The sequence below is a fragment of the Ambystoma mexicanum genome, chromosome 10 (assembly GCF_040938575.1).
Source record: "Ambystoma mexicanum isolate Mex_15411 chromosome 10, UKY_AmexF1_1, whole genome shotgun sequence".
NCBI classification, from domain to species: Eukaryota; Metazoa; Chordata; class Amphibia; order Caudata; family Ambystomatidae; genus Ambystoma; species Ambystoma mexicanum.
The window spans coordinates 1,109,783,523-1,109,800,960 of NC_090932.1; the positions used below are offsets into that span (position 1 = coordinate 1,109,783,523).

At 45.5% G+C, this 17,438-nt stretch overlaps 1 protein-coding gene across 3 annotated transcripts in view; it reads left to right on the forward strand.

The window, feature by feature from the left end:
- The first annotated feature begins 298 nt into the window (after positions 1–298).
- OGDH (oxoglutarate dehydrogenase) overlaps positions 299–17,438 on the forward strand; it is a 1,050,082-nt gene continuing 1,032,942 nt past the window's right edge. The window contains exon 1 of one of the 3 annotated variants that reach the window (XM_069618964.1): positions 299–473. The gene's annotated coding sequence lies outside the window, so the exon portion shown is untranslated. Of the gene's footprint in view, positions 474–950; positions 972–17,438 lie in introns of those variants that run through there. The other 2 variants (XM_069618966.1, XM_069618965.1) reach the window with 2 other exon arrangements.

Sequence of the window (17,438 nt, forward strand, 5' to 3'; positions counted from 1 at the left end):
AATGCAAAAGTATAAAGACCCTGTGGCTACGGTACACAGACTTGCGGAAATGTATTTGTTAAAAGGCAGGCATGTCCCTTCGAGCCATGCGCAAGACTCGTGTTTTCCTTTTATTTATGTGCTCGGGTGGCTCAAATCACTGGGACACAGCTCCACATTCCCGAATCCTCACGTATACGTACTGTACGTCGCTATCACCTTGGGCGAGTCCCTCTCCTTGCAGAGAGTGGGAGGGGCCTAACCGGAGTTCCGCGCGGAGGGGACAGTTAGATTATCCGCATGCGCAGTGTTAGCGTTTGGCGCCTCCCTACTTCGTTTTGCCCTCAGTCACCCTGTCCTGGGTCACTTCATCCCCAGGCGAGAGCCAGTGAGGACTGAATTTTTCAGGTGCGGGCGGGGCACTGGCACCAAGAGGAAAGAAAGGCGGCAGCGAAGGGGATCGCAAAAGGGGACACGTCTGCCACTGGGACCAGGTGAGAAACCGTTTTCTAGTTTTACTAAACGTGTTATATCCATTAATTTCAATCACTTGACGCTAGGAAGGGGGAAGCTTGTCTGGACTACAACCAAGAGTTTTCACACCCTATGTATAGGGAAGATCTCTTCTCACATCCCGCGGACTGAAGCGGGGTACGCGCGGCCTCTGGTGGGTTGTGGGAGGAGAGAGCCAATGATAAGGTTGGCAAGCTTGCGGTCAGTACTTGATTGGACTATACACGGAAGAGGCGGGGCCACAATCTAGGAGGAAGCAGGCATATTTGGAGTGAGGCACTCTAGTCTCCACCCTGCACCGTGACACACTCTTTGAGGGAAAACCCTCATCTGTGCACAATGCCATGGTGAAGGGCATTCTTGGCTTGTGACAGCACTCGGGGAGCAAGTGAGCTAGGTTTTCCACCTCCACTACATTCCTTTGATCCACACCATGTTCTTTCTTGACAGATGAAGCCAAACAAGTGTATGGGTACTGAGTAGGTATATTTTTCCAATTGATGATGAACAGTTTGGGTGACTAAGAAAGCGTGTTCACCTGTTTGTTTGGATTTTACTGTTGATATTGTTAACGACTAAATTGTTTGTGAGAGGCGCATACACCGCAAAACTTGCCCGAACGGTACCAATCGAACAGGAATCGTAAAATCGCCTTTGATGATCTAGTGGATATGGGTGCTTGCAGAAAACCTTTGAATAAACACTCTTCATAAGAATGCTGGTGTTTGTGTTATTTATTTTAACGTGTCAGCATTCGTGCACACTGCACTCGCACAGTGTGTCAGACACTGGAACTTAAGTAGTCACAGCTGCCCCTGCCACTTGCACTGTTAGGATTCGGTGCTGCTGCACCCTGTCTGAATGCTCGCCGACAGAAGCCACTTTGCTCGCATGTATCGGTGCGGTATGGTACGCCTTTATGTTATCCTCCTTTTTGCGAACAAAAAGTGTTGGCCAATTATAAAGGCATTGTACGTAGTATAACGTAATCTTCGCTGCTTGGCTGCATTGGGACTTTCCCTCAGCTGCTGCTCTTGATCATTCACTTATTAGTGTTATGCAGCGTATGTTTTTTTTTCTTATCTCTAGTTTTAATTTCTTCCTTGACCCCCTGAATGGTCATCTTTTAGATTCGGTGCAACCTTTCTGTCTCATTGCTGTCATTTGCTTTTGAATGCTCGCTCTCATTTATCACTTGACTGAGTGTTGAATTTCCTCTTCGCGTCTTCTCTTGTGGTGCTACTTTCCTGCATGCTCGCTCCGACTGAGTCTAAGTGCTTGTGCCTTTCAGTCCAATCCTTCCTGTGCCTCCCTCTGTGTCCCCACCGGGTGCGTTCTGTGTGGCGTAGTTATGTGCTGTGCTTCCTCTTCTCACTCGCCTTTCCTGTCTACCTACACCCCTCTATGGGGCTCTCAGTCTCACCCATCATCTCTAACTGCTTTACTATCACCCACCCTATCCATCTCACAAAGTCTGGAAGGAAGAAGTTCAAGGAGGACATCCGGGTTCCAATGCAGGGCTTCGCATCGCTGACGCCCATGCAGTGCCTCCTCCAGACTGACTCTCACCGACATCCTCTTAGCTCCTGTTCCTCCTATTTGACGCTCTTCTCTCTGGGCTGTGTCTGCCACATCTTTCTATCTCTGCGCTCTCTTGGGCCCCTCTTCCAGCGGGTGTACCTCCTATCCTGTACCCCTCTCCTGAAGTTTTTCAAAATAGGCAGCCTGGTCATGTAGCTACTCTCAACGCTCGCTCTGCTGTCAAACACTCCTCTGACATCTGCCCCCTTCTTGAAGACTTTCATCTGGATGTTGTCGCTCTCACTGAGACTTGGTTTACGACCAGCTCTGTCGCAAGCTTTGACACTCTCCTCCCTTGCAAACCCAGGACCAATCGGCCCGGTGGTGGAGTGGCCCTGATCTTTCCTGAGTGGGTCACCGCTTCTTTCATTTCCACCCAGGCTTAGTCCTCCTTTGAATGCCAGGTCTGCAGGCTCTCTCTCCTGGTCCCTCTCTACAGGCCACCTGGCCAGATCGACCTCTTCCTCTCTGAATGGGATGATCTCTCCTCCTCTTCCCTTGCCTCTTAAGCTTCTGTTCCTCAGGGATTTCAACATGCACTTGGACTCCTCTGACCACTCTGGGCCTTTCTGCAACCTTTTGTCTCTCCCTTTCCCGCTTTCTTCAGACATCCCCCTCACTACTCCACTCTCTTGGACTGAGCATTTTCTGATTTCCTCTCACCTGAAGCTATCTATCTCCTGGCAAAACTTAGCCCAGCACTGCCACCTTCCTTCAGTCATTCGACCTATGAAGCGGGTGTCAGTTGCCGCTTTTGCCTCTTCTTTCTCTCCTCCTCCTACCCCTGCGGCTGACTCCCACTCTGACACAGCCCTCTCCAATCTTCATCTCTCTCTCCAATGTTCTCTATATCATTGCCTGTCATGAGGATCCATCTGAAGCCTGCCTCCAAGTGCAATTCTTGGTATGACTCCGACCTGGCGGCTCTGAAACGCAAGCGCACAGCTGCTGTGCGGAAGGGGAGGGCTCCGGGCACATGCTCTGGCAAACTGGCCTGCCTCCTGCTCCACATCTTCTCCAGGAAGAGGGTCCCCATTCCAGCCCATGTCTCTGCGGCCTCTAACAGCATGACCAAACTTTATAAAATCTGCAAGGAGCTGGCCAATCGGACTGCAGTCTCTCACTCTCCTGTTCCTTCCTGTGCACTCTGTACGGCCCTGGCTTCTCATTTCACCACTAAAACTCCGGACATCCAGTCCACGCTATCCTCCTCTCCTCATCTCTTACTCTACCTCTCTTGGGCCCCCTTTGGCCATCTTTCCCTCTTTTCTCCCCTATAACACCTGATGTTTCTAGACTAGTCTGGTCTAAAAGTTTCATCTAAACAGGTGCTCCCCTGCTCCTCCAGAAAGATCGACAACATTTTTTCCCTCGCTCCAGCCTTGGCTGATTTCTGCAATCATTCCTTTGCCACTGGATCTTTCCCCTCTATTCTCAACCACTCCCTTGTGCACGCCTTCCTGGAAGCCGTCTGCTGATGCTTCCTGCCTGGCCAAATATCACCCCATTTCCATCACTCCTTTCCCGGAGAAACTGTCCATCTCTCAGGTAAACCTCCACACTGAATTGTGAATCGTCTGGTTATCTCCATGACCATCAGAGTGGCCAGAGGCACGGAAACTGCTCTTGTGAAGATCTGCTTTCTAACTTTGACTCCGGCTCTCTGTCCGCATCCTCCTTGACCTTTCCTCTGCCTTTTGACACGGTCAATCACGCCACCCTGATAAACTTAGTGTTAACCTTGGCATCATTGGCCAGGCTCTGGTGTGGCTGACCTCCTTCCTCTTGGACTGACCTTCCCAGGTCCAACTTGGATCCTTTCCCTCCACCCCCTCTCATTCCACACGTGGTGTTCCCAAGGGTTCTATCCTCTCACCCTGGCTATTCAATGTCTATCTTGCCCACCTGATTTTTACTTTCTCCATTAACTTTCAGTGTCAAGTGGATAACACACAGCTCTTTCAGGCTACCTTCAGCCTCCTCTCCCTCCTCGCTCATTCCTGGCTGTCTATCTGCTATTTAGGGATGGTGTTCCTCTAACAACCTTTGCCTTAACGCCAGTAAGACAGAGATCCTTCTCACTGGGACCCCTGCTCCCACCCTTGATCTCTCCCTCTGGCCACCCTCCTTGGGCCCCCTCCCCTCACCCTCCTGTGGCAAACAACCATGGCGTCCTCTTCGACTCCACTCTCTCCTTCTCTCCCCACATCACAGACCTTGCCAAGAAGGCCCACTTCCAGCTGCACCTCCTTAGAGATGTCCTACCTTGTCGCCTTCCCCCAGAAAATCCCGGTCTCCATCTGGTTCTCTCCAGGTTGGACAACTGCCTCTTTCTCAATGTTCCTAACTCTATTCCTCGCCCTCTTCAACTAATCCAGAACAGGACTGCAAGACTTATTGGCATCAAGCCCAGGGACTGCATCTCTCCAGCTCTGAAATCTCTCCACTGGCTCCCGGTGGCCGCAAGGATTAACTAGACCCTGTGCATCATCCACAAAGCTTTCTGGGGCCGCTGTCCTCCCTATATCCAACACTCTCTTCCCAAATACTTTCCTTCTATAGACCTCCACTCAGCTACCTCAAACTCTCTGCGGGTCAGATGCTTCTCCAGAGAGTGGGGGGGTAAATCTCTCTCCTCTGCAGTTGCCTCCCTCTGGAATGGCCTCCCTGCCCCTCTCAAACTTGAGCCGGATCACCTGAAGTTCGGAAGTTGATCAAGACCTTCCTCTTCTCTTCTTCCTTTGCTCTCCCCCTCCTCTGCTAATCTAGCTGTCTGCTCGTACTGACTGGTGGCGTGATGGCCCTCAGATGGCACCCGGTGTAGTCCTCTGCCATCCTTGCACTTCTCCCCGGCCCTTTCTCGTTGCACTTGCACGATTTGATTGTCATAAGGCCGAGTAAGATTGTTGTCTTGTCATCCCCTGTCTACCCTTCTTTGTCTTGTGGCACCTAGAAACACTTGTGTAAAGGCGCGTTATGAATACCAAATCGTATGTAAATGGTCGTCATTGTTATTTACATAGTGATAGATTTCAAGTTGTTTACTCAACAAGAGGGAATTAACATTCACTGATGGGCTAGTGGTGGGCACTGTGTTTATTGGGATGTATGATATGGCATTTATAATGCGCCTATACACAAGTGTTTCCCGTTTTCCCAAATGGGACATTCACTTTTGTTTTTGTAATGCAGCATTTTTGTGGTGGGCAAGCATTGCGCCCTAGCACTCGCAGCTCCCTCTTCCCATGGCTGACACCCCCCTCTCCCTAAAATGCAATAGAGTGACCCTTCACCGAATGGGGTGAAAAGGCTGTGGGATGCACTCATTGCTGACACTTGTTTTTATTTGTTTTTGAGTATTTTTGTTTTTTAACTTTATTACTCCTACGTCCTGTCTCCTTTCCTCCATACTTATGGGACATCTCTCCGTCCTGTGGGACGGGACCGGAGCACTTTTGTAAAAAGCATCCGCATTTTTTTCAAACATGTTTCCCTCCTCTCTTTCCTGCGCGGGGCCCGGCACGTGGCCATAACCCCGCCATCCTTGGCTCCACCACGCGCATCACCCACCAGTCCTTTTCTCCGCACGATCGGGGCCGGACGCACTTGCATCCTCGGAAGATTTTCTTCAGTTTTTCCCTCTCTGGCTCTCAATAGCGTTCGTTTACTAGTCTGTCTGTCTTTTAAACTAGATTTTCCACACTGTTCATCGGAGCTGTGGAACCCGTTCCCCTTGGGGAGCGAGGGGAGGGCTTCTACTCCCGGCTGTTTACGGTGCCCAAACCCAACCAGGCTGGCCTGCGCACCATCCTAGACCTTTCCCAGTTCAATCTTTCCATACCCCAAGAGAAATTCAAGATGATTACGCCCAGCCAAATTCGCTCCTCGTTGCAGGTGGGCGATTGGCTCAGCGTGATGGATCTTCAGGATGCGTACATGCATATCCTGATTTGGAACCCACACAAATCTCTCAATTCTCTCTGGGAGAGGAGCACTTCCAGTTTCGGGTGCTTCCTTTTGGCCTCAGTTCGGTGCTGCGTGTCTTCACGAAGATGATGTCGGGGATCGTGGCCCATCTTCGTCTCCAGGGTATCCCTATTTGGACGACTGGCTCCTACGCAGCCCTTGCCCGTTGGCAGCAGCGGGCAGCCTCCAGTCTCTCCTTCAGCTCCTAAACCATCTTGGGCTGTCGGTGAACTGGCGAAAATCCTCCATGACTGTCTCACAGGACCTGACTTTCCTGGGTTTTCGTTGGAACACGATAGACTGCCGTGTGTATCTGACCGGGGACAGAATGGCGGATCTGTTGGCCACGTGTCAGATGTTTACGCAGTCGGAGAGCATGTCGGCCTGGTGGTTCCAGAGGCTTCTGGGCCTCATGGCCTCGTGTGTGCTGGCTCTTCCTCTTGCTCGTCTCAAAATGAGGTGGACCCAGATGGCTCTTCAGAGTTCCTGGTGTCAGGCTGTGGAGCCGGATTCCAAACGGATAATGATTCCGGATTCCATGAGAATGGACCTGGACTGGTGGTCCTCTCTCAGCAATCTGTCAGTGGGCGTCGGGTTCCAGGACCCAAGCCCCATGGTGACGATCACGACAGACTCCTCCCTTTTCGGGTGGGGTGCGACGTTAGATCTTCTTCAGGTTTCGGACTTCTGGGTACTTCAGGACAAGCTCCTGCACATAAATCAATTGGAGCTTCTGGAAATTTTTCTGGCGCTCAAGGCGTTCAGACCTCTCATTGTCAACAAGGTGGTCCGCATAAGAACGGACAATGCGGTGTCAATGTATTACATAAACAAGCAAGGGGGAACAAAGTCTCCCCCTCTCGTGGATCTGGCCATTCAGATTTGGGAGTGGGCCGTGCTTCATCGGGTCTGGCTGCTTGCAGTGTACATCCCGGGCTGGCTGAATGTCACCGTGGATGCCCTCAGCCGTCGGACAGTGGTCAGCTACGAGTGGGAGTTGAAGGCGGAGATCCTCTCATGGATTTTCTCGCTTTGGGGCACACTAGAGGTGGACCTCTTCGCCACGGCGGTAAACAAGAAGCTTCCTCAGTACGCCTCCAGAGGGGGGCTGGGAGCCTCCTCTCTGGGGGATGCACTCGAGATCCCATGGCACAACATGAGAGCTTACGCCTTCCCACCTCTTCCTCTGGTTCATCGAGCAATTTGGAAGTTGAAGAGTTCTGTCAACTGTTCTCTTCTCCTGATAGCTCCGTGGTGGCCGGCCAGGTTTTCGTTCTCAGAACTTCAACACCTGTCGGTGTGTCCGCCAATCAGGTTACCAGTAACTCCCGATCTTCTTCACCAAGGGGAACAGCAGATGTGGCACCCTTCCCCACAATCGCTCAACTTGGTGGCATGGTGCCTGAGTTCACGGCTCTAGAGCCTTTGGGTTTGTCTGCGGATAACATGCGCATTATCCAGGCAGCCAGGAAACCCTCAACCGGATCCCAATACAAGAGTAAATGGCTCGGGTTCTGTTATTGGTGTTTGAAGAAAGAATTGGACCCGAGGGGGGCGACGATTGACACGGTGCTGTCTTTTGTCTCCTCCCTTGCAGAGTCAGGGGTTCATGCCTGGTCCTGCAGGACTTATCTCTCGGCGATTTCCACCTACCTTTCTACAGACCGGTGTTCTTATTCATTAGCTAACCCGGTGGTGAAGAGACATTTTGCTGGTTTGACACGCATCTACCCTCCGGTTCGTAGTCTGCACCCGCCCTGGGACTTAAACATAGTCCTGACGGCACTGTGCCATGAACCTTTCGAGCCAATGGCTACGCTTGACCTCAAGTACGTGTCCTGGAAAGTGTCCTTTCTGGTTGCCGTTAAGTCAGCGAGGAGAGTGAGTGAGCTCCAGGCATTGTCGGTGGAGCATCCTTTCTTGGTCTTTCACAAGGACAAGGTAGTCCTTCGGACGAACCCAGCTCTCATACCAAAGGTAGTGACTGAATTCCATCTGAATAAGTCAATTTCCCTTCCGGTCTTTTTTCCGAACCCTGCCTCGGAGGCGGAAAGGGTTCTACACTGCCTGGATGTCCGAAGAGCTCTTAAGTTCTACCTGGACAGGACTGCTGAGCTTCGGAGCTCTTCCCAACTGTTTGTGACCTTCGGTAAACCCCAGGGCAGGCCGGCGTCTAAGGCATCCATTTCCAGATGGATTGCTGCCTGTATCACAGAATCTTTCACCGTCCAAAAGCTGAAACCACCCAAGGCTATCCATGCACATCAGGTGCGAGGCAAGGCAGCTGCGGTTGCTTTTCAGAAATGTTTCCTGGGAGTCCATCGCTAGAGCGGCTACCTGGGCCTCCCCATCTGCTTTCTGTAAGCATTACTGCCTCGATATGAGCTCTAGGGCCAACGCTCGGTTCGGCCAGGCTGTGCTGAAGAACCTGTTTCAGTAAGGGGTATTTCCATCCACCCATAGTTCCTGTAAGGAGTGCTTGGGAATCTCCCATAAGTATGGAGGAGAGGGGATGGGACGTAGGAGTATTACCAGGTTACTCACCGTAGTGACCACCTTACTCCTAGTCCATAGTCCCCTTTCCTCCATCCGCCCGCCCGCCCTCCCCTCTAATAAGGTTCCTCTGCTATTGCTAATGGGTCTTGGACCCTGCGATAGAAAAGGACTGATGGGCGATGCGCGGGGCGGAGCCAAGGTGGGCGGGGTTACGGCCGCGGGCCGGGCCCCGCGCAGGAAAGAGGAGGGACACATTTTTGAAAAAAAAATTGGATGCTTTTTACAAAAGTGCTGCTGTCCCGTCCCACAGGACAGAGAGATGTCCCATAAGTATGGAGGAAAGGGGACTATGGACTAGGAGTAAGGTGGTCACTACGGTGAGTAACCTGGTAATTTTCACTGATGGTTAAAACATATTAATTCAAGTATCAATTATCCACATACAGAGTGAAATATAAGTATATACAAAACAGCTTTTCTGGTTGAATCATTGCAGTATATCAGTCCCTACCGCTGCCAAGGGCTCCTTGTGCTTGCCCGCTAAGTAACAGTGTAATGGGCGTGGCTTGGCGCCGAGGCAAGATGGCAGCCTAAGACAGCGGCTCCACCTCACATTTAATATATAATAGCATTAGGTCAACTTTAACGTCGATTAACTTACCTTTTTCTCCTTCTTGAGCTCTGCCGACATTCCGCTTCCACCTGTTGGACTTCTTTCGTGGCGCCGGCGTGTGGAACGGCGTCACACGCGACAGGCTCCACTCTCCCACTTCTGCATCGGACGCATCCAGGAACGCGATCCACCTCACGTGAGGAGAGACGCGGCGGGTTACATCAGCTGACTCCCCGGTCTGGGCCCTAAAGCACAGCGCTTCTTCACGAGTGCGCCACCCGCTGGTAACAGAAAGGAATAATAATTATAAAAGCGAACTGTTTACATTATGCTAATTTATACTGAAGCAAAAAGATATATTAAAAAAAAAAAGAGAGAATTAGTCAGATTAATAAGAGAGCATATTTTAGTCTTACACCTCAAAAAAGAGTCTGCAAGAACAGTGAACGGGCTTTTAAGCCACATTTCAAAGGCAAACCAAGTTTTAAAACCATAATACTGAACAAGCTATTAAGTCTCCCTTCTGCAAACACTAAGCGCTGCTTTTAAATTTCACACCACTGCCATGCTTCATTGCTGCAACCTTCCAATACTGTATTAATTGACTGGTTTACAATCATCCAACAGCTGTACTTCTACAGCCCCACGGATTTAAACCTCTATTTTTGGGCAACAGCCCTACACAATATATCAAACTTAATCTTCAGTAGTATATGCCTTATTATTCTGGGTCTCTCCATGTTTTGGTCTCTCTAGCACAGAGTAAAGCCTAAGAATAATATGGAAGTAATAATTATATACTACTAGTCAGCATAAAGATCTTCTACAAAGAATTAGACGCCATAACAATTTATATTTGTCAACTTCGGCACAAATATGGCAACCAGCAAAACCAACCAAAAAAATGGCACCTCTATCTACCACCTCCTCAACTACTCTGAAAAGACCCAAAAGGGACTCACCACCTCCAAGTGGAATCTCAGACCCAGCTATTGAAACCATTCTTGCTGAAATCCGGGCACTTAAACCCTTCATGGAAACCACAAATATTAAGTTACAGCAACTAGATGAAAGGTGGATGGGAGTTAACAGAGTAGAAGAGGCAGAGAAAAGAATTGGCGCGCTTGAAGATCTATCGCCTAAGGTAGCACAAATGGAGAAATCCATTAAAGAACTTCAAAATCATAATGAAGATTTGGAAAATCGAAGTAGGCGCAATAACCTACGCATCTCTGGCCTTCCTGAAGGAGCTGAGGGCACGGACCCCATTGTCTTCCTACAAAAATTCTTTCCAGCCATACATTTACCTTTGGAAACTTTTAATATACAACAAGCCCATAGGATTGGCCAACCCTCTGTCTCTTCCTCATCTCGTCAGCCACCAAGAACGCTCATATTTTACCTTTTGGAATACTCTCAACTGCAACTTATCATCTCCACAGTTAAATAACGTAAATCTCTAATCTGGCATGGCAGTGAGTTATATATCTCAAAGGATGTTGCTAGAAGTACAGCACAAAGAAGAAAAGTCTTTCTGGCATTCCGGCCTGGTCTTAAACAACTTAATGTCCGATATGGCTTATTCCATCCTTGCTCCTTTAAAGTTACATACGAAGGACGCTCTGCAGTCTTTGATGATCCCGTTGACTTAAGGCTCTTCATACAATCCATCAAAAATGAAAATATGGACATCTCTTCTCCAGTGGCGGCCTCAACTTCATCTACTACTTGAAACTGGATCTCCATCACTTGACTTTTATACTCCTAAATATCTAATTACCTAATGCTATGATTTTACTTTGATATTTACTATGTGGGGTGGGCGCTCTTTTGGGTCCATCTTCCACAGGTAGTCGCCTTTTCCTAGTTAGCGACCCGGTAGGCGTTTCCTATCCCCTATATATATCTCCCTTTAACTCCTTTTACCATGTCCTGTTTGATCTCTAAAATTATTCATTCGTCATGGTATACTACCCGTCAAGGTGTGATCAAACCCCTCTCTCCCCTCCCTGACCCCCAATGTTCCTTCCTTCTGTACAAATATTGGTGTAAACATGATTTCAATTGAATGACAATGGTATATGCTTATTTCTGTACGATAGCTATAGGGTGTATGAATATCAAATCTCCTCCAGCTAAATGATCTTTAAATGCATAACATGGAATATCAAGGGTTGCAAGAATCCAATGAAAAGATGTTGAATACATTTAAACCAACAGTAGCTTGTCTACAAGAGACACACTTATCCTTCAAAGAAACAATGAAACTCAAGTCTCTTTGGGTGAAGGAGGTTGTTGCTAGCCCAGCTTTATCCAAGAAAAATGGTGTTGCTATACTTATTAGTAAAAAAACAACCCTACAAAATCCTTGCCCAAGATGCAGATACAAATGGCAGATTGGTTTGGGTAAAACTGCAAATTGACACGACACAAGTATCAATTCTCAATATTTACGGACCTACACTACCAGATCCCTCCTTTTGGAATAATATCAAACAAATGATTTTGAAAAATGACTTCACCAACTTGATAATGTGTGGCGATGTCATATCAGGTTCTTGACCCTTTTTTGGATCGAAAATCCAGCTGCATATTTAAACCCAACAAAACTCACAAATCCTTTATAAAATGTCTAGGAGAAACAGGACTAATTGATTTGTTGAGGATTTCTCATCCTTCACATTTGGATTATACCTTCCATTATCACGTATTGATTATATTTTTGCTACAAAGACTCTATCTGGGTCCATTATACACTCCAAGATAGCCAATATCATTATTTCTGACCACGCTCCAGTCATCACTTCCTTCTCCCTTACAGATATGAACAAAGGTTCTCCCAGATGGAAACTTAACAGTTTTCTTTTAAATGATCCTAAATCTATTCAATCCATCAATACTTTCATTCAACAGTACTTTAACGAAAACCAAGATCAAGATACCTCCACTGTCAATAATTGGGATGCATTCAAAGCGGCCCTTCGTGGTCACATAATGGCCCTATCAGGCAAGAATAAAAAAATCAGGAAAAAATATCTTGATGATCTTTATTCTAAACTCACTATTGCAGAACAACACTATTATACTGACACTAACTCAGATAATCTACGACAAGTCATTAAGATACGCTTTGAAATCAATAAAGAAATCACTGAGTTAGCTGCAGGTACCATTCTTAAATATAAAACGAAGATCTATCAAACTTCTAATAAAGCAGGTCAAATGCTAGCTTCTTATTTAAAAACCAAAAAAGAAAAAGTTCAAGTCTCTCACATTCAAGATAAATTGTGCAAGATGCATCATAGGTCTGATGAAATATTGGAATGCTTTAGAACATTTTATACGGATCTATATACTCCAGAATGTGCTATTCCCAGAAAAAACATTGATTCCTTTTTGAACAACATCAGTAGAACCACCTACCCTGAAATTGATCTATCTCATCTAGAAAAGGACATCACCTCTATCGAGATTACCAAAGCCATCCATGGCCTCGGAAAAGGTAAAGCACCCGGCCCTGATGGACTATCCACAGAATTCTACAACACATTTTCTCAATTCTTAACACCTAAGCTCAAAAAAACTTTTTTCATATTTCATTTCACAAAAATGTTCCTCCGGATCCTTTTCTGAAGCTTTGCTTATCATTTTTCCAAAACCTGACAAGGACCCTACTCTTCCTAGCAACTATCGACCCATTTCCCTTATCAATATTGAAAGCAAAATGTTTGCCAAAATACTTGCCAATAGAATCCTCACTCCCAAGTCTAGTTAAACCAGATCAAACAGGTTATGCAAAAGGACATAATATATCCTCTAATGCAAGACTCCTACTAAACGCCATCAACCTTGCAGCCAATGACAAAAAAGACACTCAAGGCTATGCGGCCATTGCATTAGATGCGGAAAAAGCTTTCGATCGTGTTGACTGGAATTTTATGTTTCAAACTCTACGCTGGCATGGGTGTGGTGAAGAATTTATTTCACTGGTCAAACTTCTTTATTCTGCCCCCAAATCTGCTATTTACTTAAATGGTCAAACTTTCTCCTCTTTTCCCTTACTAAGAGGAACGCGTCAAGGTTGCCCCTTCTCACTATATATCCTCTCTCTTGAACCACTTCTAGAATTAATAAGATCTAACAAAAACATCCCGGGAATTCAAGTCGGTGGTTCAATAAATAAATTAGCTGTATATGCGGATGATATTCTTATATTAATTAAAAACCCCAAACTTCACATTCCCAACCTCTTGAGTGTTTTATCGCAATTTGGTCAGGTCTCAGGATATAAATTAAATATGCAGAAATCGGAAATTATGCCCCTAAATCCATACTGGCCTAAACATGATATTGTCACTTTTGGCCTCAAATGGTGCAGTAGCTCTGCCAAATATTTAGGTCTTCGTTTTGCCCCAACTATCCCTAATACGATCAAACTCAATATTGAAACACTACTGGGCACCCTCAAGGATCTAACATCCAAATGGTCTCCACTATACCTCTCCTGGTGGGGGCGCTTAGATACTATCAAGATGATGCTTACTCCCATAATACTATACTATTTGCAACTTCTCTCCGTCCCATTATCCCTTTCCTTTTTCAAATCCATTTACTCTATACTACTTAATTTTCTTTGGGGAAAAGGAAAAAGTAAAAGAATTGCTCTGACGAAACTGAAAGCCCCCTATGATATGGGGGGAGTTAGATTCCCTGACTTTAAGTCATATCACTATGCATTTCTTATAAAACAATCTCGTCAATGGTTCATGGATCCTATATCCGCTGATATCCCGACCTGGTGTACATTAGAAAAACAAGTAGTTCTACCACACGACATCACGGACTATATATACATTTTTAAACATTCGTCTAAAAAGATTTTAGACCCTATTAAAGCTTCAATCTCAGCTCTACAAACCTTTCTTTTTCCTCACACTATAACTCCAAGTAAGCATCTTTCCCCACTATTATGGCATAATAAGAACATAGTAATTAATAATAAGATCCTCAACCGCAAAACATGGATTCAAAAAGGAATCAGATTTATCCAACACACTATAGATGACCGTATACCCTTTCCTTCCAGCAATTATCTATCACATTTAACATTCCTAAGAAGGACTTTTAATTTTATAACAACTTAATTAATTCCTGCTTTGATGCACTTGCCCAATTTTCCAATGACATTCTTACTCCAGATGCTCTTAGACTAATGCACCTTACCATAGTTGGTGAAGTTCGAGCCTCTAAAATTTACAATATGCTCACCTCAACTTTTAAGATTTGCCCTATACGTCTCAAATGGGAACTTGATTTGGCCTTCATGTTTGAATATGAAATATGGCATTGTCTGTTTGCTAAAATCAAACAAATATCGGTATCAGCAAATATTTCACAACACTATATTATTTCTTCATGCATAGAGCATTCATTACTCCGGCCAAATTGGCTAAGTCTAATCCGAATTATAATGCTAAATGTTGGTCATGTGGATATCTCCCGCCACGTATATGCATATGTTTTTTGAATGTTCATTTATTGTTAAATTTTGGCAGGAAATTTGGAAGCTTCTTAAGTGTATCTTCTGTGTTGATGTGCCCTTTTCCTTCGTTAACATATTTTTAGGAAGTATAGCCATTACAACTTATTTCCCATCTGACTATGCCAGACTTTATGATTTATTCATCTGTATAGCTTTAAAATGCATTACTGCTAACTGGAAAGACTCTAGTTTGCTTTCTACCAAAATCTGGTGGAACACCATTTGTAACACTCATAAACTGGAGATGTGCATGGCCAATAATCATAACACCATTCCTAAATATAATGCTAAATGGTATTATTTCACCAGGTATCTTAATTGTTTTAATGCAACTGCTCATGGTACATGAATCTACACCCTTATATTTGCATCATTATCCATATTTCCATACTCATTTTGAAATGCTAGAACTTAATAATGTTTGAAATGATTCGTTTTTTTGATGAAATAATCCAATATACCCATTCCCCCCCCTATCCTCTACCCTCCTGATTCTTATGTCTCTTGTCTGTCTCCCTGTATGTCTGCCCCCTAATCTCTATATTCACTACATATAAGTCACTCTTTGCAGACTTGTGCTACTATTAATTTTATACTACTTGTTATATTAATGCGGTTTATATCTACTATAGTTCATAATATATTTGTAAGTGATTTTAACAAATGATTCAGCTATATAGAAATACTATTACAAGTGACCAGAATCATTTACTATGTCATTTCTTTATGATTCTTGTTTTATTCAAAGTCTGTAACTTGTCGATATCTGTATCAAACTCAATATTTTAACAATAAAAATCATTAAAATAAATAAAAAATAAGTGTAATAGGGCCCATATATCTTTGGGCCTGCTGGTGGGCCCGACGTATGAGAACTGTCCTCACATTCATTGATATACACCAAGTCTTTAATCCATGCCTGGACCGTAGGGGCCGTCCGCGGATTACAGTTTCTGAGGATATTACGTTTAGCTACTGCCCCAGCGACTGTGGAAAACAGTGTTTTTATATCTTGGTGGATACTTTTCCTTTGTCTCCTAATGGGTATTTCAGTGGGGTGGCGGGAATGTGGATGTCCAGTATACTGCTAAGAGTGGCAGCAACCCCCTCCCAAAATTGATGGATGGTTGGGCAGTCCCAGTACATGTGAATGGAGTTAGCATCCAGGGTTTTGCACTTGGGGCAGAGTGCCCGTTTATTCTGATAGAATTTCGCAATTTTCTTGGATGTGAAGTGTAGGTGAGTTCGAATTTAGAACTGGACCAGTCTGAAATTTGCGTTAAGGGAGATTGATTTAGTAAGTTGACAGTATTTCGCCAATTGTGTGTCATCTATTGTCATATCGCAAGTTCCCCTCCCCATTTCAGGTTCCTATGAATAGGATGTAGCCACACTGAACGATACCCATGCCCTTATCCAAGCGTGGATGCCAGCAAATGGTCTGTGCCTCAATGGGGACAAAACAACTCCTTAGTAGGCCCCAAAGAAATTCTGAACAAAGTCGACAGTAAATAGAGTTACTTCAGCATTGAGAACACCGTAATCACTGCCTCGTCAGCAGTCTAAACACCTGGAGTCTTGACTCAACCCTCCTCTTATGACTCTGCAAGTCAAAGCCATCTCATCAGCTGCACTTACAACCAAGATCATAAATGCGGTCAAACCGTACCTCTCCTCCAAAAACTGTCTAAACATAGCCAGAGCTACCATTGGAGCCAAGCTAGATTATTGTAAATCCCTGCTTCTAGGCACATCATCCAAAAACCTTACCAAACTGCAAACTACCCTACATAACACCCTTAGCGCAGCTTTAAGCATTCCAAAAAGGGAACACATTCTCCAAGCTATAAGGGATGCCCACTGGCTCCCAGTTAAAGAGCGGATACTCTTTAAAACCCTGTACATCACACACGTGCTTCTCACTCTCTGCTTCTCTTTACCTATTGGAAAGAATTCACAGTGCCATGTCTAACAGATCTAAGCAGGCTCAACACACTGACCACCTCACAACCCCTACCTTCAAAAGAACCAACGCCAGAGGTGTAATCTTCCCTTTCTTGGCACCAAAGAAATGGAACACACTACTGCTTTCACTTAGGAAGGAAACCTCATTCACAGCGCTCAAAATCAAGCTCTTCAACTAGCCCCTTCTCACTTGTACGTAAGAACTGTCAGCTTCCCATGTAACTTTGGAACCTGTCTTGTCCTTACCCATATTGCTGTAACTGTATGTACTACTGCCTGACTGTATTACTGCCATAATGCTGCCTGATTGTTCCATCTACTGTGTCATGTGTCTTAAGCAAAGCTTTCTGTGCCACAATGCCTCAGGGCCGTTGGGTGCTTTATAAATTCAAATAAATAAAATATCCAAGTCTTTCCCATTTTGTTTTCATCGTATTCATAGATGGAGAGTCAGATTGTGTCATACTATCTAACGTGGATAAGCCATCTTTGAACCAGTCTTGAGTTATGATGCTTAGTGTAAATGGGTGAGAGGCCAATTCAGCCGGGAATGAGGGCCACTTGTGCCTGCACGCTGCTTTTAGGTGATGATATTGAATTGTAATGGTGGGTTCGAGCCCTATTTTAAATTTTTTTGTATCTCATCCAGTGTTATGAACTTACTACCTAGAAATATGTCTCCCACAGTCCATTCCTTCGAGGGATCCCATACCCTTTGTAGCATTGTTTCAAATGAGGGGGCAATATCGGGGCAATGCCAAAGGGGAGAAGAGGCACTATATG